This window comes from Lepisma saccharinum, chromosome 1 (genome assembly GCF_977018435.1).
Source record: "Lepisma saccharinum chromosome 1, izLepSacc3.1, whole genome shotgun sequence".
NCBI lineage: Eukaryota > Metazoa > Arthropoda > Insecta > Zygentoma > Lepismatidae > Lepisma > Lepisma saccharinum.
Window position 1 is genome coordinate 175,261,883 of NC_139229.1, and position 23,046 is coordinate 175,284,928.

At 39.4% G+C, this 23,046-nt stretch overlaps 1 protein-coding gene across 3 annotated transcripts in view; it reads left to right on the top strand.

Annotated features, from left to right (window-relative positions):
- Nucleotides 1-4,451: 4,451 nt before the first annotated feature.
- The window catches only part of LOC146004351 (galactose-3-O-sulfotransferase 2-like), a 42,499-nt gene continuing 23,904 nt past the window's right edge, over nt 4,452-23,046 (top strand). Inside the window, exon 1 of one of the 3 annotated variants that reach the window (XM_083143142.1) lies at nt 4,452-4,725. The gene's annotated coding sequence lies outside the window, so the exon portion shown is untranslated. Of the gene's footprint in view, nt 4,726-11,344; nt 11,409-15,427; nt 15,526-23,046 lie in introns of those variants that run through there. The other 2 variants (XM_083143149.1, XM_083143165.1) reach the window with 2 other exon arrangements.

Below are 23,046 nucleotides of genomic sequence, written 5' to 3' on the forward strand. Positions count from 1 at the left end.
ACGAAGCTTCGAGTTCCCTTTTTTAAGTAGTGAAAATCTATTGCAGTTGGCAACACTGCAGAACGGTGTGGGCCAGGTGCAGTTTCTACTCGAAGCAACTACGTCATGCAGAGGGAGGGGTCTGCAGTTGATGGAAAGAACGAACTGAGACCTACTAGGTATCGTAAGACTGCGGGTACCCGGCGGGTCTACAATGCCTGCCAGGAACGATCTGTGCAGGTGGGCATACAAGCTGCTCAAGCGAGGGTGTTGCGCAGGTTGCATGGCATTTCAGGAGCGATGTCTCGCGAACGGGTCTGCTCCAGGTCTTGTGCAGGCCTTTATCCACGAATGTCTTTCTTCAGGTCACCAAAAATGTGGAAGTCACAAGGTGAAATATCGGGGCTGTACGGAGGATGTTCAAGCGTTTCCCAGCCAAATGTCTGAAGCTTATTCCTCACCAGATTGGCAGTATGGAAATAGGCGTTACCATGCAAAATGATGATTCCGTCCGACAGCATTCCAGGGCGTTTTGACTTTATGGCGCGTCGCAGTTTCTGCAACGTGTCTGCATAGCGCTGCGCATTGATTGTGGCTCCACGCTCTAGGAAGTCGACAAGCAGAGGGCCCTTGCAGTCGAAGAAGAAGCTCAGCATGACAATGACATTACCGGAACTCGTATGGACAGCCTTGGATTTCTTTGGCGGGGGAGAATTGACGTGTTTTTATTGTTGTTTTTGCCGTTTGCTCTCGGGCTCAAAATGGTGGCACCACGTTTCGTCCCTCGTGACGATACGTGACAGAAACGCATACTATTTCTCGTGGTACAGCTGCAAATGACTCAGACATGCAGTCATTCTGTCAATCTTTTGTCTCTCCTTCAGTTGATGGGGAACCCACTGCGCGTATTTTTTTTCGGAACTGCAGGTGATCTTTGATAATGGCATGCACAGAGCCATGACTAATGCCAACCTGAACACGAATTTCTTCCTCTGTGATTCGTCGGTCTTCCCGGATCAGACCATCGATCCTCGCAATCACATCATGCATAATGGCTTGATTGGCCTGTCCCGGGCGCGGATCGTCTTGCAGTGATGTGCGTCCTTCGCGGAATCTCTTCTGCCACTCGTGCACACTTGTCAATGACATGCAGTGTTCGCCATACACTGCAGACATGCGGCGATGAATTTCGCGTGTTCCAGCACCCTCAGCCACCAAGAAACGAACCACACCTCTCTGCTCTTCTTTGCTTGCCTCCATTTCCAATGCTGGACGGACACACTTTTCACTACGCTCACCTCCTGAGCAATGACGAAGCAACTGTGTGGACCTGTGCGTTTTCACTTTGCATTTCTCCTACCCTACAGATGGCAGTATCGATACGTAACAACAGTCTTGCCAACTTTTGCGAGGAATGTGTTTTATGGTGGGTGTTCGGTTTTCATTTGACTGCCCCTCATACTTCGAGCCGGATCCTGTGGCCGAGTGGTTGTCGACCTCCGTGGCGAAGTGGTTAGCAGAGCGCGGTACAACGCCAGGGGTTCTGGGTTCGAGTCCCGGGTAAGGCATGGGTATTTGTGTTCGTCCAGTTGATAAGAAACAAAGAAAAAAGTAAGAATTGAAGTGTAAAAGTGAGAAAAAGAGTGAATGGTGGGGGGATACCTCCCTGTAGGAGGTATTTCCTTTAAAAAAAAAAAGTGGTTAGCACATCGCGCTGCGACGCCAAGGGTCCCGGGTTCGAATCCCGGTCGGGCTTGGTTGTTTGTGAATGTCCATTCATCAATTTCATCATTTCATCACTCATCCTCATCTTCGCAAATTAGCCAAGAGGCACAAAACGCGAAGTAAAATAAATTAAATCAATCAATCAATCAATATACTTCGAAGCATGATCTTTACGGAGTACAAAGAATGTAAACCAATGAAATGCTTAAGGTCACAAACTCGCCCATCATTCGTCATTCTTATCTTTCTTCCCCCCCTGTCTCTCGTCGCCCCTATCCTTCGTCATTCTTGTTTATGTTCGCCCCCTGTCTCTTGTCGTCCCATTATCATTCGTCGCCCCCAGTGACGACGATTGGGTCCCAAAATATTTCCCTTTGTAGATAAGATTTAGCATAGTGCGGGGGCAAAAGTGGCGAAAATTGGTGGACAACTGCCCTCCTCGCCACCCTATTCGCCGGCACTGGTCGCGCCTATCATTGGTCGCCCCTATCCCTTAACAGGAAGTATGATTTTTTATTACATAATTGGAAGTATGTGTCTGACAGACACGGAACGCCGAAACTTTTGTTTCCTTGCAAAGTATTACATAGATTTATTCTTATAATCTAATATTATAAAATTTATTTCAAAATACATACACAACGCAAGTGCTACGTAAGAAAAAATAACTATTATTGAGAAAAACTTTTCTTTTTTTATGAAAATGCAACTTTGTTGGTCTCCTTCCGTGTTTCTCTTGTTTCAGAGTCGTCAAATCAGAGGCAGAGTAACAAAATTTAGAAACGCTTCACTGACATAGCTGATCTAAATATGGGTCTACCCATAGAATCAGTAGAAAATAGGAAAACCATATCCTCATGTCCAGACTTACAAATTGATGTAAGCATAAAAAGAGCTAAAAGTGCCTTTATTTCACACTTATGAGTTGGTCTGTAATTGCTCTTTTGATGCTCTTTGACTTTAATTCTTGTTTTCTCTAATTTTACATTTGTCCACAACAGAATATGATCAATAATGTCGTCATCAAAAATTAGAGACCAAATATCTTCCATTTGAGGATTTTCACCTAAATTTCTAACAATCTTTGTCAAGCTTGGAATTCCTCGTATTATATTTTGACGAGGAACACGTCTAGTCTTTGTTGGTTCTTTAGATTCCCAAGAATATCCGTCCTTACCTTGAAAGAAAGCTCGAACGTCATTCTCTTTATTTGTCCTGCAACTTACAGACGAAATATTAGCTTCGATATTACGACAATCTTCATCATCAGTGGAAGAACCATATGTCACAAGAATGAACATGGAGTCCACATCGGAATCATCATCAGAAAATAGATCTTCCATCTCCTCTTCTAGCCCGTCTTCTTCTTCCACTTCTTCCCACATTTTTGAAACCTTGGCGCAAAAATTGGGTTCACCCACTTTCGCTACATCGCTTAGTTTCCTTTTCCTAGATGTAGAAGGTCCTTCCTCCATTATAACTAAGTTCTAATCATCAACATCAATAATACTTGTGTGCAAGAAAACTCCACTACTGGAAGTATGTGTCCAAGGGACACGCAAAAAAACTTACGTTATTGGAAGTATGTGCCTCTCAGACACGGTAGGTTACAAAAAAGCTCTTATCAGCTAACACACAAGCGCGACCGACAACAATGAATAACACCACCAAACTAAGAAAAACAATTTATGAAGGTATTGAGGAGCTCGCTTCACAGAAACTTACAGGGATGCCAGCACAACGAGAAAAAAAACCATGCGTGTCTGTCAGACACATACTTCCAGTAAAGGGCTATTTTAATCACTTGCTGTACTCGCCGTTAAGCTACTTGCTTCCCCATAACGGTAGTTCTTCGAAAAATACCACAATATTTCCTTTATTACATTTGAACCATGCATATTATTGAGGAAATAAAATAAGGCCATTAAAGTTTTGTCGCCCCTCGGGTAATGGGATGCCCTCTCCGCCCCCCTTTATTCCGCTCTTGTATGTTTCTTAATTGACACTATGTGTGTTATACTTCATTCCAACTGTGTAATTTTTATTTATCAATATATGAAAAAATTAAATAGGTCCTCGGTGGAAGTCGCGCACGACGCCCCCTCAAGAGCCTCCGCCCCTCTTTAATCCGCCCTTGGCTCAGAGAAGTTGGAGACCTTTTGAAAATGCATCGCAATCAGTCCTTCAGAGGATCTTTGAAAACGTGGATTACGGATGCGCCGCTAGAACTCTGTGGGTTAATTATTTTGACTCGACAAGGATATCCTCATGCTTTTGAAATGGCAAGTGATGACACTCGTGACAATGACAAGACGAACCAGACAAAATCTTTGTTCCTTTTCCTGAACCGGGATGAATGAGAATGGACAATTTGGCTTCACATAATCTTTGAACTTGACTGTACAGTGGGATCCACAAATTTTGCTTGGCAATTTGTCCATGTCCAGTTTCATTAATTTTTCTCTTGAATCCTACGTGTTTTTAAGGAATAGATGTTTACGTTTGTTGGTGCATAGGTTGTCAGATGCTTGTTTGACATTTTGTTTCAAATCTTGAAGCTCATATTGGGTAAAATAAAGTGCGTAAACATAGTGCTGGACAGTTTGCTTGGTAATATTTATGCATCCGACTGTACCCTCATTATCATCCACCAGGTTTTAATTAGCAGGGTATCTGGGTCTTGTTCCGGACGTTTTGCTATGTTTTTACATTATTCGCGAGTGGGTGTTTTAGTCGAAGAGGTCGACTGTGCTAGTGAAGGTCGTGATATGAAGAGCTCTTCTTAAAGTTCTGTTTTGGTGCCTGTGTTAGCATATTGATAATCATCACGCGTTTTGCTGTTGTTTGGATAAAGGTAGAAAGACGGGGAGGGGAGTACATATCTGTCAAGCACGTGAGGAGACAGAAGAGGCCTCTATCAACGACGCAGGCAAACGTTATCAGTGAAGCAAGTTGTTCCATGTGAGACAGAGTATTGTTATAAGACTTCTTATTCTTTCGGCAGTGAAGAATGCACTGCAGGTAAGTGATAGCATGATGTGTCTTGTGTTGTTAGTGTCAGGTGACTGCGTTGGTTGACACTTCTCTCTTGTAAATCATATTTAAATACACAAAAATGTATCTGCGCATAAGTGAAATAGTTATTTTTTTAGGAATGTTTTTAGATACACTTTTACCTCTACACACGTAATGTTACGTGTAATTTACGAGCCTCTCAGTGGAGGCACATTCTAATTCAACTTTCAAATTGTAGGCAACGCCATGCTGGAAACGCTACTTGTTCTGCAACTGACTGCCCCACTATGTTTGAAAACTTTTTTAAAAAAAAATTATTTTACGCAGTCTTTAAGCCTCTGTAGCCTATTCACGACGATGAGGATGAATGATTGGTGGAAATTTATTAATGAAAGACTTTCAGGGCACTCACAAAGGAACAGGACTCGAACCTGCAACCATCGGTAGATAGATCGAAGATGATCACTCAATGTTCTCGGCCAGCGAGTTCGCGTTGCTACTTTCTTAAAAAATAAGTATATAATTCCCCCATTCTACGATACATCTCTACCGTACCTAGCTGTCAATGAGGCATCGATCTGATTTTGTCCGTAAAATGGATAATTTTCAATGTTCTCGATCATGCACACATCGCCGCGAGTACATGCTCATTCTCAGACCAAATCCCACTGCGAGGGTTAACGACGACGTAACTGTTAAATGCACTACATCCGCTCCAAAATATCAACAGCTGATTCGTGCCACAGTTCTGGCAGAGGGAGCGTCAGTCGACGAGGCATTATATCACTCGAATCCTGAGGCAAGTAAGTCTGGATACAATTTGTTCTCCACGGCATAAAACAGTAAACAAATTCTCATTTTTATGAAATATGCTTGTTTAAATTTATTTCATTTTCTGTATGCAAACATGAATTTTATATCAGTCGCCTTGTAATGAAGGGATCCTGGGTTCTATCCGGGTGGAAGTTATTGCAGAATGGTTCGAATCCCAATTTAATCATTAGATTCAGTATCTTTAAATTATATTAAATTAAAATATAAGTTATATTTTTAAATGTTATTTTGAGTTATTAGTTTCCAGTGTCGGTTTCAGCGATTATATTGTGATGTTATATACCTAGCATTTATATTGGCGCGGAGGGGTTTCATACCGACTACTCTCTTCTTTTATTATTCTTTTTAAAGAATTTAGAAATTTATTTTTTTGTCTGACTTTTATTCCACATATAAACTACTTTGCTGGTAAGAGGCAGTTTTCGTCTTTGTGACTCCATGAAATCTGTCCTTGCTTATGTGCAGTGGGATCCATGAGTATTACCGTGCAAATTGCCCATCACTATGTTCGTGCACTTTATTTGACTCAATCAGAGCTTCAAGAATTAAAAGAAAACTCCAAACAAGTTGTTGACAACTTCTGCACAAGTATACATAAAAATCCATGCTTAAAAACACATAAGATGTAAGAGAAAAATTAATGGAAATAGTCATGGATAATTTGCACGATAATACACATGGATCCCACTGTACACCCAACGGCAAAAGAAATAGTAGGCGAATTGTCAATCACCATTTTCAGTCAGTTTGTTTTCCTCAATGTGATTGCCATTCATTGAAATAAAAACGTCAATAAGCCGAAAATATCCTCTGCTTCACATCAGCAGGCATCTATATTTTAAAACAACACAGGAAGTAGAATGACACAGAATGAAAATAGTGATGGACAATTTGCTCACTATTATATTTGCCGTTGGCTGTACAAGATACAGGATCACCTTTAGAGATGTGCACAAGGCATCACGCTTTAAGGGCCCTCGCGGTTCCGAAATATTCATATTATATTATTGAATGGTTTATTCACATTTATTCATTGTGCAAACATGGTCACATTACACTAACGAAACCTACAATTGCTGTACAGCTCCATTTGTAATCAAATTACGTACCACCAGTGGCGTGCCCAAAGGGGGTTGATGGGGGGTTATAACCTCTCCCTTTCGCTAAGTATTCCTAAAAAAAGAACGTCAAAGGTAGGAAAATATGACAAAATGAGGGCTGAATACGAAGAAAAAGTATACATAACCCCTCCCTTTCGAAAATCCTGGGCACGCCACTGCGTACCGTAGAAAAAAAAAATCGAAGTTTCAAGCCTGGTGTGAAAATGATGTTAGAAAAAATTCTCCAGAACGCAGCTGAATTTCTTGTTTCTGATCCCAACCACCGATTACTTGTCATAAACTATTGTTCGAGAAGTACACTCGTCTTACTTAATACTCTGGCAATTTGTTTCTTTATACAGTGTATTTGCAGAAGATACAATTCAACCTACGTGATTGGATTGCGATAAAGCCATGGTTTCTATACCTTTGTGTAATATAATATTCGTTCTTATTATTGAATATGAAAAAGCTTCTACTGTGTGTACAAAGAGCGAAAGATAAGTGTATCAATATACATTGCATAATTCGTTGACCCTGTCCAGGTATGGTGATTAAAGTTGAGTGAGAGCACTAAAAGCTGCGTGTGTACCGCCTCGTGGTTACTCTGACTTTACGATGTAGCTAAATTGAGAAAAGATGAAAAGAAGGGAACAGACCTTGGCAGGGAAACTTGCTCCGGTCGGCATATTTCCTTTGCTGTGATTTGTGAAAGAAATCCGCAACTGAAATAGAAATAAAGATCTGAAGAAATAATCCTGTTTCCCTGAAACCCCTCCCAGAAAAGGGGTGCTTGCAAGTTTATCCAGACTTGGCCAACAAGTTTCAAGTCAATTCGTTATCTTTTTGAAACAGTAGTGCGTGCGGCTTTCATTTAAGTATTTTATTGACAGTTGACGTACATAAAAATCAGATAACAACAGGTAACAGTCGAGAGTGCTGTTAGGAGTATATCTCGTTAATTAAGGTGTATTTGAAAACTTAATGCCTTTAGAAAAAAACATCACCTCACACGCCACATTATCGATAGAAAGACTGCTGTACAAAAAGGCTAGAGATAAATTTTACATTGGGCCTAGGTGATGGCGTAGTGGTAACATCATCACTTTGTATTCAAGGGGTCCCGGATTCAATACCCGGTGGAGGAACATTGAACAGTGTTTCCGATTCCACTTTAAACTATAGGTCCAATCCCGAATAGCCTACCTGTACATCAAGCGGACTTAAAACAACAATTCAATTCAATAAATTTTACTAAAAAGGTAAGCTATACGGTATGAGTTTCTCTTTATTGTATTAGCGGCGGATTAAAGAGGTTCTCTCAAGGATGGGCGCCCGTACGATCTTTTCTCAAAGGAGCAGAGTAAGATTTCATATCTTGCCTTTCAGTGATAGAAATTTTTATTATTGTTGATGTTGTTGTTGTTATTGTTATTATTATGTTATTACTCGTACAAATCATAAAATTCAATTTGAATTGAGTTTGCGATGGCGTTGAATACAAGTTCAGACTTGAGTCTACTATTTAGAGAGAAACTGGATTCGCCTTGCTTTCTTTCCATAAACATCCATCACTTTGTTGATGAACAGTTCTTTGTCTTTTTGTACTTTTTCACAATGCACAGATATCAAACAGAGACTACTTAATCTACTGTCCTTCATGGTACTAGTGATTTATGTTTTTACGTGCCGAAGGGTACTGTGTGTGGGGGGGGGGGGGGGGCGGGGGGAGAGTCATAATTCAAAATGACGGGGTATGAATTATCAAGGTCAGATACCGACTTTTCGCAATCCCGAAAAGCAGAGGAATTCTAATGGACCTTATTTAAAAGAGATTAATTCTTGATATTTTTCTGCATTTTAACTGTGTCTGAAATTTCTTGACACTAACATTCTTTTATTCCAGAAAAGCAAGAACAATAACTTGAAGAAGAAATAGTGTGTACAATTCGAGATTTTCACCGTACGGGAAATTTCGAAAATTTCCGGACGTGGTCTGAAAATGGATTTTTTTATTTCAGTCCCGAACGTCAGGATTTTTTCTTTCCCATTCCCTCCGATCAAAAATGTTTCGTCACGCACACCCCTAGCTACGACAGTCAACGTGATTCTAATGTCTCTTGTGAAAACATTCTCTCGTTATTTTGTTGGGCATGGAAGTTAATTGCTTCAACTGACAGCCTGTAAATCACAGAAAACAATATTCTTTGTAATAAAATATCGCTACAAATTCACCTCCAAATTACATGAACTTTTTTCAGATATCTCTGAGGGGGCTGCTCGGAAGATTGTGTCCTAATTACGAACAGTCCCAATTGCAAACAATGGCAAAATCGTCCTAATTGCAAACACATTGAACTGAAAAACTTTTTTTTCTTTTTTTTAATGAGTGTAGTGAACCAGAGCAACAGCCTGTCTCACTAGCAACAATTGTCAACTTGATTGAATTTATCATGGTCTTCTGCTTTGTAAATCCCTCCTAGGTAATTTCACCCTTTGGGTCTGTCGACGTAATGTGACTCATTCATGTGTTAATGTCTCGAAAACTCCTTAGTGTCAAAAGAGATGTGGGGCTGCTTCAACAGGAGGCACCACACAAGAAATACAAAATCAACAGTGAACTAGGTAGGTCACGTCCAAGAGTGGAACCCTTATAGAAAGGTTTATGGCTGAGTGAGATTGTTAAATTACATGATTCTAAGGATGGAAATGAATGTGACATTTGTAAAACGAAGGAAAAGGATGTTTTTTTTTCTTTTTTGGACGAAAGGACGGTGGTGACCATGCCCTTTCTCCCGCGAGCTATGAAATATTTAAATGTGAATCTATTAAAAAACTATCATTTTTCAATTTGTAAATATGTCCTTGCATAAATGAATAGGTCCGTTATGGAGAAAAGCAAGCTCCAGAAGTCTGCAATATTGGATAGTTTTAGTTTTATATCCATTGGGGAAACGTTACCAGACTACCCGATTTTTTCGGCATAATCCATTCTTTTTAATCCCTGTCCCGACTTTTTTCGAAACAGTCCTCATGCAAAAATGTATCTTATTTTTTGGTTAAGTAACATTTATACATGTTCTCTATTACAATTGCTAATACGTAGGCTATCATTTAATTTAGAAATCCTATTACTTTCTAAACATAGAATTATCATGGCTGTTCAATGGTGCTGCATTAAAAAAATTAAAGGAAATTCGAAACTAATGTTAATTTGCGGAACACAGTACTATTAGAATCCTTCTGAGAATTGAATGCAAACAATAAGCACTAAAGTGTATGCAGTATGACCAGAGAGTTTACAATATTTATCTGTGATATGACTATGACAACCTTTGTCTGTAAGTGACTGGGTTGATGATTGTTGGAACCATAAAACCATAAAATTACAACTAAACAATTGTACAGCTCTAGCTGTAATATTACCATATCATTAGTGGTCACATGTAATACTTCAACAGCATTTAGCCGGCCATCGTGGCGGATTGGTTAGAACAGGACTCCCAGGTTTGATTGACTGATTGAGTTGGTTTTTTAAGTCCACTTTATGCACATTAAGGCTAATTGGGACTGTACCTATAGTTTAAAGTAGGATCCGAACCACTATGTGCCTACACCGATTATCGAACCCGGGTCCCCTTGTTTACAAGACGACGACTCTACCACTGCGCCATCGGGCCTGGACATGGGTGTTCTTTGTGTCTTCCTTCATCAATTTCATTATATCATCACTCATTCTCATCATCCCGATTCGACAAACTTGGAAGATAAGCGACGTAAAATAATATAATTCAATCAGCGCCACAGCATTTCGGTTCTTCTCATTGTTTCTCATTTTTGAATGTGGCCCTCTCCACAAAAAAAAAATCCTGGGCACGGGCCTGGTGGTGCAAACGACTAACAAGTATAAGGATGTTGGTGGTATTCGTATTTTTTTAAGAACAGTGTACTATATTTGAAATTCGTGTTTGTGTTTTCTAGTCTCGCATTTCGGTAAATCGCGACGATGAAAATATGTGATGATAAGATGAAATCGATGAAGGGACACTCACAAAGAACGCTCAGGCCGGGAATCGAACGCGGGATCGAAATCTTCACGGAAGAAAGCACAATTACTCTTTTGCTGTTGTCTGGGTTGCTTGTAAGGGAAAATAAAATAGTTGCGAAAGGTAATTGATTCCATACACTCTTCAGATTCAGAGATCTGAAGTTCACTATTATCAAAAAATGGGGTACTCAAACCCCACAATAATAAAATTATACACAATTGTAAGCCAACACGATTAAAACGAGGTAAAATGTATTGGTATCACCTGCGCGGTCTAATGAACAGCGACGAGTGAAGTCAGGGGTCAATCTTTATGAAGTGGATAGTACTAGATGTACTAAATATGATTCCCTCCCCTCTCCTAACGCCTCTCCCACTTTTTTGAGCTATTCCAGATAATTACAATCTAACTACTTGTCACTTAAAAATGTGGAATTTGTACCTGCATGCTTTTTTTGGCCGTGGCAACCGATACCGGGCTGATAAGGGATACGTTGCCCTTCGGGGAAGGTTTTAGGCCAAGGTAAACGGGAGTTCGTTGTATTCTGTAGGAAGCAAGGAAGGCATTTGATATGGAGAGAGTTACTCACACATAGACCTGCACTTGCGCACACACGAAGTTTGCCTCTTCTGTGTAGTAAAAGTCTTGGTGTAAAAAGGTGGACATGTTGTCACGTGGATTCTGTTTCAATTTTTATGGCTGCTAAGTAAGTTGTAATTTTACCACAAACACTTAAACCAGTTGCTAGAATACTTATTTGTGTTATATGAAAACTTATCGTGTAGGATATCGAGGTGGGCAGCGCCGCACACGTGATGTTGCTCTTGCATGACTGTAAATAGTTATTATTTTATTGTTGTGGTTGTTGGTATTATTATTATTATTATTATCATTGTTATATTATTATTATATCGATTGAAATAGTAATAGTAACTTTTAAGAATATCCAAATATGTAATTAACGGTCTGATCTGAAAAAATCGAATGGTGAAATTGTAGCGATATTTTATTACAGATAATATTGTTTTCTGTGACTTACAGACTGTAAATTACAGCAATTATTGCCATGTCCAACAAAACGACAGAATGTTTTCACCAGAAACATTATCATCAAGTTGACTGCCGTTATGGGAAGTTCCAAACTGAAACTCGTAAGACTGGTATAGGTGTGTTTCATCTACGTCACAAACTGTTGCATTGTAGGATCAAGCAGCCATGATTGAGGCCGGTTCTTGTAAGCATACGGAATTCAAGCCGGCGGGAGATTTGACCCTCGTTTACGATGGTACATTGTGAAGTATTCGGTTGTTTAACAAAAACTCACGTTTATCCTCCAATTTTTGGAGAAAGAGCAGAAGGTGCGCTTCACGTCACGGAACTCGATAATTGTTGAACAGAAGATTGGCGAGAATAAGTTGTGCCAACATTAATGAACAAAGCAAACATTACAGACTGTGGAGTGAACATTTCCTCTCAGGTAAGTTCATATATCACCTTTCTCTGTGACATTTGGTACAAATGGATCAAACTGGTGTGTTTAATCATACTTGCAAGTAGTGCTTCTTTGTTTTTGTTTGATAGAAAGGTGCTGATACTTCCGATGAATTCGACGATAAAAATGATAACATTCAACGTTAAATTCATATTGATAATTTTGCGTTTGTACTTGATTATTTATATTTCGTTATTTAACACGAACTGTTATTAATGTTTAGCCGATCCATGAGAAAAGGTGCCGGTAGTAGGCTTTGCGTACTGTCAGGATAGAAAAGCGCTGCTTCATTAAAACATATTAATGATACATCAAAGTATCCCAAATTGATTTGGTTTATTTTACTTCGGTTTTCTGCCAGTTTTGGCCAATCGTGAAGACAAGGCTGAGTGATTATACGATGAAATTGATTAAAAGAAACTCACAAAGAAAACTCATGCCCAGGCCGAGATTCGAACCCGGGACCCCTGGCATCGTAGCGCGCTGTGTTAACCACTCCGCCACAGAGGCCAGCATATCCAAATTTCTTAAAGCAAAGAGTGAAATTACTGTTTTTGATCAACTCAACATTTTAAGTCACAGCGCTTGAACAAACCTTAAAGGGAAACAGAGACGATAATGGCAGAGCCTTGAAAATATCTGTACTACTAGATGTAAATATTTCAAGCAGAATCCGAATCACTTGCAGACTCTCCTTCTCATTCTCCTGGCCCTATCAACCTTATGGTGATTTTAGCCAAAGTGACTGAATTATATATGGCGTATGAGTACACGTGGACGGAAAGAATGCATCAGACAAAATCCGATAACATCCCACGTTAAACCAAACACTTCCTCCTATTTACTAGTATAAATAGGTCCTTCGCACATTGAAACACAAAAATCTACCTCCTATTCACAGTTTGGTGTAAATAGGTCGTTCGCGTTATGAATTTTCTAAAGCTAATTGGGACAACGCAAACACACACATCCGCTCCACACCGAGGCAAGAGGCCTACTCCTTCCTTGCAGACGACAAACAACTCGGCCGCAAACATGGCGGCGGTGCGAATTCTGACGTCACATGAAACCCACCTATATGACCACATACCTCTACTTAGCAGACTGGAAATTATTTGTTTGTGATCTTGTTTGAAAAAAAGTTCATCTTCGCTCGCGCAAACCCTTGGATGATAAGAAATTTGCTGAGATGCGCATTTTGAATTGAGCCTGCAGAATTAACCATTGTGGGTTTGAACATGTGAAACCTGCTTCATATTGCCTATATTACTTTAAATGTATTGTTACAAATTACTTCTCTTGGTAGACAAGGTCTAGCATTAAGAAGCCATAGTGAGGAGGGAAAAAATGGCAAAGACTGGGGGAGCAATAGTTTTCCCTCCCCCACCCCTAATCGCCGCCACTGGTCCCACATAAGTATAGCTGAAAACTGCAAAATCGGACTGTGAGTGAGCTTCAGTGTACAGAAGACTGATATATTTTTTCATGTGAAGGCTGAGATTTTGAGTAGCATTAGTATGAATGAATACATAATTCCTTGCTATAAGTTGATCTGTTATGATTTGATTTTTCTTATTTAGCGTCGCTTTTCTGCCACTTTTGAATAATCGCAACGATGAATGAGTGGTGATATGATGAAACTGATGAAGAGACACTAAAAAAGAACATACATGCCCAGAACGGGATTCGAACCAGTGACCTCTGGCGTCGTAACCGCTGTGATAACTACTCCGCCACGAAAATCGGCAAGTTGATCTGTTATGGACGATTTTAACGTAAAAGTAAATCTTAGATAAGCAATTCGTTTCCAAACTGAAACACAATATCTATGAAATCTTCAATTCTTTTAAGGAGGGGCAAATTCATGAAAAGTGGGAGCATTGGAAATTTTTTGTTCTTTGTTAACCATTTTTTTTTAGTATAATACCTTTAAAAATTGTATGAATCCAACGAATTTATCGTTTCACTTTTGTTTTTAGAATATCTATTGGTATTGAACTTCAAGTTTTAGATTATTCATAGGTCCCGTGACACAGGGTGTTGAATTGAAGAATACTTTCAAAAGTAATAACATTGAGCGTTTACTTTGCTCTTTGCACGTACATAACATAATATACGTACTCAATGCATAAGGTTCATTCAGATTTGAATTTCAAGTTTTCCACTTGCAAAGACAATTCACAAATTTGGTAACACCGTGACTGCCAATTCCTTCAATTCCTCTAACACGGTTTTTGATTGATTGAGTTAGTGCTCTAAGTCCACTTTATGCACAGTAAGGCTAATTGGGACTGGACATACAGTTTAAGTGTGATCCGAACCACTATGTGCCTCCACCGGGTATCGAACCCGGGACCTTCTAACAGGGTTTTATTTTAGTTCATGTGAGTTTGGCTGCGGGATGTTATTGGTGTACTATACTTCAGTTTCTGTTACAAACAAAAGTAAGTCACACTAACTTTACAGTTAAAAAATGGAGGGACAAATGGATTGGCTCAGAGACATAAGTTGAAACTGAAAGAAAGTAAAATATAAATATGAATAGTAGCTTCAGTGGCGGGCCCAGGATTTTCGAAAGGGGGGGGGGGGTTACGGATACTTTTTTAGTAGTCATCCCTCATTTTGCCATCTTTTTCTGCCTTTGACCTTTTTTTTGTAGAAATACTGGGCAGCAGCCAGTCTATGTGACCGTTTAGTTCCAATGTTTCGAGTGCATACGTCACTCTCATCAAGTGTAAGTTTAAATAGAATCAACATTTCAATAATAAAACTGTTCAGTAATATCCAAGAGCATTCCACTATATTACGAAAAGATATCAATAAATCCCAATCTTCAGCTTTTATGACATTGAGGAATTTATCTACTGAAGGCAGAAAAATAATGATAAGTAGCGTATTTGATTTGGTTTATTGATTTATAATTATTGTAGGCTGTACATGAGTATGACAGTAGCCTACTTCCAAACATCCGAGCTGTAAATAACTTATGTGTATTATCTATTGCTACAAATTAAAGGGGATTTTAGTGTTTGCTGTGATACGGGTGGCCTTGTCATTTTTTTTAGCCAGATTGATTATATTAACAAAAGTTTTGAATTATGTTGTCACTCTATACATACGCATGCACAAGTACATCGTATATTCATGATATATTCTATGTCGTTGTCACTGTACTTCTCATTTCAGCCACTTTTGGATAATGACGAAGATACGGATGATTGATGGTATGATGAGATTGATGAATTAACACTAACAAAGAACATCCATGTCCAGGGACCGAACCGAATCCAGGACCAGGATTCGAACCCGGGACCCCTGGTGGCGTAACGAGGTACGCTAAACACTCAGCCACGGAGGCTTTTAACAATCTAATATCCTGATAAATTTATACATAGATGACATTGGGCATAAATCCAGCTCTCGGAGAACTCAAATCTATTTCAACACTATATCGGAATTCATTAATTTTCGGGAGAGATTGTACAGTGTCAACTAAGTTAGTAATAAGGTGTGTTTTATACAGCGTATATATAGATACACCTGTAAATTAAATTGTATCTTCTGCAAATATGTTGTATAAAGAAACAAACTGCCGGAGTACTAATTGAAGTGAGTGTACGGACGTTATCACAAGCAATACCGAAATTAAAATGGTTAAAAAATTATGTTTTCTTTCGCTTATTTGTCCTACTTCATATAGGTGGGTTTCATGTGACGTCACGATTCGCACCACCTTGTAAAATGTCGTTGCATAAAATTAATGACAATGTTGTGCAGTCTGGAAATAGCAGTAAATTTTAATATGTTCAAGCTCTATGCGCAGTCGACAGAGAAAGATATAGAAAAAACGCGAAGTTTTGCGGTGTAGATCCATATGAACTGGACAGTAACGAAATGAAAATGGGCCTAAACCTTTGGTCAACTGTAGTTCACGTGTGTTTATTTACTTGACCCAGCTACCTGGAATCAATTTGTTTTTGTGTTTATTCGTGGTTCGGATTCTGCTTGAAATAGTTACATCCAGTACAGATTAACTGTAAATTCCAAGGCTCAGCCATTATCGCCTGTTTCCTTTTAAGGTTTTTATACAAGCGCTGATCGAATAACAATTAATAACAGTTTGTGTGTTAACGAACGAAATATAAATAATCAGGTACAAACGTACAATTATCAAGATGAATTTAACTTTGAATGTTACGGTATCATTTTTATGGTTAAACTTATCGGAAGTATCAGCAACAAGGAAACACTTTTGTAAGTATGATTTAACACACCAGTTCGAATGTGACATGAAATTACCTGAGAGGAAATGTTCATTGCACACTCTGTAATGTTTGCTTTGTTCATTAATGTTGGCACTATTTATTCTCGCCAACCAGACGACGCAGCATCTTCTGATCAATAATTATAGAGTCCCGTGCGTTGAAGCGCACTTTCTGTTCTTTCTCCGAAAATTGGAGGATAAACGTAAGTTTCTCTTAAACAACCGAATACTGCACAGTACCATCGTAAACAAGGGTCAAATATCCCGCCCGCCCGCTTGAATTCCGTATGTGTAGAAGAACCGGCCTCAATCATGGCTGCTCTATCTCACAATGCAGCCGTTTGTGACGTAGGTGAAACAACACCCACCATGAAACACACCCATGCAGGTAGATGGGATCAGGAGACTAGAATAAAAAAAACTCCAGCGCTAAGACTGGAAGCAAATGAATGCACTCACATAAGCACCATCAACCCCCCCCCCCACACACACACACATACACACACTGTGCCTTCATTTGCGCATGGTGCCGCTCGATAGGATGCCCGTGTAGCGGCCGGAATCACTTTGCCCGCCGGCGAAACCGAACGCGGATTTATTTTAATTAAAATCTTTCACAAGTACGAGTAAAGTAATCAGGTACTTGTGTCACAGAAGATGTTGGAAGTGTTTTCCATTTTTCATATCTTCGGCACGATTTTTTTTTGACTTAACAATCGTAAATAAGATTTCTTTGTTCTAAATTATACTTCTGTTGCGGTATTAAAACAACACTCACTACTTTCCGGTTTATCACTTATCACCTTAGGAAACTACATAGAAGCGAATATAAATCTTTCTTCACGACACAGCCACATGTATGAAAGCAAGTACTCCCAGAGAGATGCCGTTGTGCAATATCTACCAGCCTGCGGCACCTCTGACGGAGGATAACGTTTTTCCAGTGCTGACTGGTGCATTCCATATGTTGTATGAAAGTTACTCCAAATCAATCGGGAATGAGATGATACATTTCCAAATCTTGACAAAGTTGTTCATCTAAGTTCCTCATCAACACGCACATATACTGTATATAATACCAGATATAATGGATATTTTGTTAAAAAAAAATGTCCACAAATGATGATTACATGGTTAGGTTTGACCGTTTGAGGGGATTGAGCATGACAAGATACTTTCGATTGGGTTTCCTGAGCAATTGTGTGGGAAATTTTGAAGTCGGCAGTAGAAGAACATCTTGGATTTTTTAAGTAACTTTACTACTTACGCAAAATGAAAAATTGTGGAACACATTCATTACTGCTTAATTTCGCTAACTATTCTCCAATTGTTGTATTCCATTTTCTACTTGCTGTAAGACTCTCCTTTTCATTCTACCTCGTGTAACATTTCGCATTCATGTATCAGGGCATATGTGGTACCGTTATACTAATCTGGGATATGATATTGTTACCTGTTATAGAGGAATCACCCTGTTCAATTCTTTCTGTCGTTGAGAATGCGAAAGGATAAAATAAAAACCTGTTTTTTTATACATGTGGATACGACAGAATGGGTTCTTACCAGAAAGCTTATGCTATCAAACTTAAGTATTTTATTATCAGAAACTATAAATCTTCGAAAGTGGGTAAAATATACCTGAATTTTTCTAGTTTTACCTGTACAATAGCCAAATGATTCGCGTTCTTGACTGTGTAAGAGTGGTCCCGGGTACGATTGTCGGTTGTAGATGCCAAATTTTGATGTTGATCCAGTATGGTGAGGTCAATTATATTTGTTTTTTAAAGTTGCACAAACAGACTAGACGTATAGTTCAAAGTGAGACTCGAACTACTATGCGCCTCCACCGGGTTTTGATTGATAGATTGATTTGTTGTTTTAAGTCCACTTTATGTACAGAATGGCTAATCGGGGCTGGACCTACAGTTTAAAGTGGGATCCGAACCACTATGTGAGTCCACCGGGTATCGAACCCGGGACCTCGCCTCCACCGGGTATCGAACAGGTCAATTGGATAGCTACTGGAATAAAGTAGTTATTGATTGGTTGATTTGATATATTTTACTTCGCTTTTTGTGCCACTTTTGGCTAATTTGCGAAGATGGGGATGAAATTAATGAATGGACACTCACAAACATCCATGCCAAGGCCAGGATTCGAACCCGGGATGTTGCGCGATGTGCTAACCACTCCGTCACGGGGGCCGGCGAATGAAGTAGTTATAAGTAGAGACCGGATGTTTAGGCACTAAAACATATAAAATAGGCAGGCAAATAAGCACTTATAATTTTCAAAATAGGCAGTAAAAAGGCATTAAAATACAAATAGGCAATAAAAAAGGCACTGAAATTTAACTCAAAATAATGAAGATAGACATACAAAAAGAAATAGGTGTTTAAATAATATAGAAATATACCTGTACATTCTTTATAGTTGCTTAAAATAAACCAGGAGCTCATCATTAGAGACAGCAGTCCAATATTGTACTCAATAAATCACTGCAAACAGGAGTCACGTCAGCCCAAAATTTTCCATTGTATAATGGCTACACACAATAGTCTGACAAAATAAATTGTTCAACGAGTACAAAACACCTGCGTCCGCTTTATTTTCGATCTGAAATATAGGGACCATTTATCAATTTTCTATACAAAGCTAAATTGGGTCAAATTAATTGATCGGCGAAAGGTACAGTGGTGGAAAAAAGTTATTCCCGATAAGACTTTAATGGCAGTAAATAATGCCGGAAGGGTAGGCAACACACATTGCACCTTTAGGTGATCGGGTGATTCTGTCTATCTCAAGAGCAACTCGTCTTTCATGCAAAAGCCAACAGGTACAGGAAATGTAGGAAAGTCACGTGACTTGTCAAGTGGAATGTTGTTCGTCAGAAAATCACCTGTTCTCAAGCCAAGTCGCAGAACTGACAATAGCTACACATTATATGTCCGAAAATGATTTGCCTAAAAACGTTGAACGAAACACTAAAACAATTCTTGCCTTAATTACTTAGGCTACTATACTTTATGTGCCGTAGTAGCTGAGTCGTTAGAGCGTTTTATTATCATGCGAAAGATCTGGGTTCGATCTGGGGAGAATCGGAATTTTGTCCATCTGTTCAAGCTGTTCCGGTGCCCAACCAGCGTCGTATAAAGTGGGTACCTGGAGGAAACTCTGGGGAAAGGGGGGTTAAGGCGGCCAGGGGCGTGGTGCTGATCACATCATCCCCACCTTCGGCCTGATGAAGAAAGCTTGGGGCCCTAACTCCACACCCCCTAAACGCCTTCATGGCTTGGTGCAAAGCACACGGTAGCACTTTGCATTTTAATTTACTATACATTCCGATTTTGTCGCAACAGAACTTCCCATTCTCTACGTGGGCTTTCTTCCAAGTTCCGTAGGGATGTGAATAGGCTCCAATTTTTCTTGACACAATTAATACATGTTATATTTCGTTATAAGAACAACAGCCAATATCATTTGTGTGCGTGTGTGTGGGGGGGGGGGGAGGTTATTATCCAAACATGTGAGGTGATCCTTTTCCCACTACTCCATTCTCAGAAATAAATCTTAATTCCACACACTAAATGTAACACTTTCTACATCTTAGCATGCAAATATCTAGTAGCAAAGTAATGTGCGGAAGGAGAAGAATTAACGATTTGTAACGGCACTTCCCAATTTGAACTGACATTCACAATATTCATTAACAATCCCAATATTGACTAAAGAATATCTTAGTCGTTCTGCTACTTTCAATTCTTCATTAGCGTAGTCACCGTAACTCTCTCTCTTTTAGTCTTGCCGATGGCGCAGTAGTAGCGGCGTCGCCTTGTAATCAAGGAGTCCCTTGTTCGATACTCGGTGGAGACACATAGTGGCTCGGATCCCACTTTAAACTGTAGATGCAGTCTCGATTAGCCTTTTCGTGCATAAAGTGGACTTAAATTACCAAATGAAAATAAAAATAAAAATTACCGTAACTCTCTACGTTGGATACGTAGTAGAATTATCTTAAAAAAAATCACATCCTGTGATGTAATAGAGTTTTTTATTAGTAGTGGAAACGTATTGTTTCTAAGTAATCCTTGTAGGTATGCCTAGTATTTAACCTCAGTTGTGACATATTTTGATGATTTTGATGATTTTTTTTATGGATTTTATTGCGTTCGACTATGTTCTAGCCCTATTTTTTGCTCAATCTCATTTTTGGAGCCTCATCTTTGTAGGTATGCCATGATCTTACGTGATATAACTTAACCTATTCAATTTTTTACAGCCTTTTACGGGTTAAAATAACCTACAAAGTGTAAAAATGGTTGTTTTCTATGTTATCCTTGTACGTGGGCCCTCAGCGTAAACGGCTACGATGTATTTTTTGTTGATTTTATAGCATTTGACGATGTTCTAGCTCTATTTTTGGCTCAATCTTATTTTTGTAGGTAGTGGGCCCTCAACGTAAACGCCTACGACGTATTTGGGGGCCTTATTTTTTTTTTCTAGGTGGGGGCCCTCAGCGTAAACGGCTACGATATATTTTTTTATGATGTGTGAGCTCCCCCTATTTTAACGATGTATGTCGTGGAATTGCTTCAATGCCCCCCACTACTTTTGGAGGGGCCACAGTGGGGGCTCGCAGTTTTGCCAACTTACTCCACAAGAATTTCACCATATGATATTTCACAGGCGAAGCTAACCTACAAATAGAAGTTGGCACAGTAGGGGGCTCGCAGTTATAGAACTCGTCGAGCAATAGCAGATAAAGCAAGAATCGTTTTCCTACAGCCAATAGTTTAAGAATTACAAAACATCTTAGAAATTACATCTTGAAATTTTAATCTAAAATAACTCGGAACCAGCAAGCACTAATCATCATCTGTCTAATAGGTTGTAGAGTACTTCTAATTTTTTATCGAATGCTATTAAAATTTTCGAATTAGGATCAAAACTAAGCCAGCAAATCAAGTTTCTTAAAAAATAAAAAAAATGTATATATTTCCGAAACTTGATGGGGTGGAATTAATTTTGTTTGTTAGTCGAGAAGTTTTCGTCAAACTCTATCCAACAAACTTATAATTATCATCCTAGCTCAATTAGGAGCCAAGAAAATTAATTTCTTAGAAAACGTCTTAAGATATTTGTCTTAAGAAAATTTTCTTGACAGACCGGAAGTCGACTTTCTTAAAGATTAAGATATTTGTCTTAAGACATTTTATAAGACGTTGAGTATCTCGACTCCTATGGGAGCTAGAACCATGTAACTTTGGTCTATGTATACAGGGTGCTCGGAAATTCCCCTTACAAACTCCTAGGGCTAGTAGAGGTGACTGAGTAGACAATATTTGGAATAGGAACTCATGTCCGGAAACGTTCCGTTTCCGTGCTACAACCGTGACAATGTGTTGGATGTGCCTGTGCTGGTATGCAGTACATGACGTCAGAAGATCACCTGATCGCAGGTGACGTCTACCCTGCCGCGGTATCGAACCAGGCTAACGGGTGCCGTATACTTGATCTTCCTACAGGAAGTATTGGCCCTGTTCTTAGATGCTGTGCCATTGAACGTCCGTCAGGAACTGTGGTTTTAGCACGATGGCGCACCGCCTCACTTTACACGTGACGTTCGGAGACATCTTAATCGAAGATTTGGGCAAAGATGGATAGGCCGAGATGATCCAACCGCGCGGCCCCCACGATCGCCGGATTTAACGCCATTGGACTATTTCTTGTGGGGTCGTATGGTGTGTGTATGGTGTCGTATGGTGTACGAGACTCATGTAGAGACAGAGGAAGAACTGCTGGCAAGAGTTCTGGTCGCTGCACAAGAAACTAACGGGACATCGGTGTGATGGAGCAAGTGTACCGGAAAATGATTCGTCGGTATAATGTGTGCAACGACGTTGGTGGTCGTCATATCGAGTCACTGTTGTAGTTGAGCAGTAACGTATGAGACACATCCAGTGCATAAGACAGAAACAAATTGTTGCGTTCCACTGTCGACACAAGTGTTATTGTGATCAATGAATAGTACGTTTATTTGTTGTTCCCTTGGCATTGTTACCAAATAACTTTGTTTGTATTATGTACTGTCACACATCATTCAATTCTGTACCTTACGTAACACCTCATTTGACATGGTGTAATAAATGATTACACTTTAGGTCATCAGGTGATCTTCGGAAGTCATGTAATGCATACCAGGTTGCATACCAGCACAGGCACATCCAACACATTGTCACGGTTGTAGAACGGAAACGGAACGTTTCCGGACATGAGTTCCTATTCCAGATATTGTCTACTCAGTCCCCTCTACTAGCCCTACGAGTTCGTAAGGGGAATTTCCGAGCACCCTGTATACATAGACCAAAGTTACATGGTTCTAGCTCCCATAGGAGTCGAGATACTCAACGTCTTATAAAATGTCTTAAGACAAATATCTTAATCTTTAAGAAAGTCGACTTCCGGTCTGTCAAGAAAATTTTCTTAAGACAAATATCTTAAGACGTTTTCTAAGAAATTAATTTTCTTGGCTCCTAATTGAGCTAGGATGATCATTATAAGTTTGTTGGATAGAATTTGACGAAAACT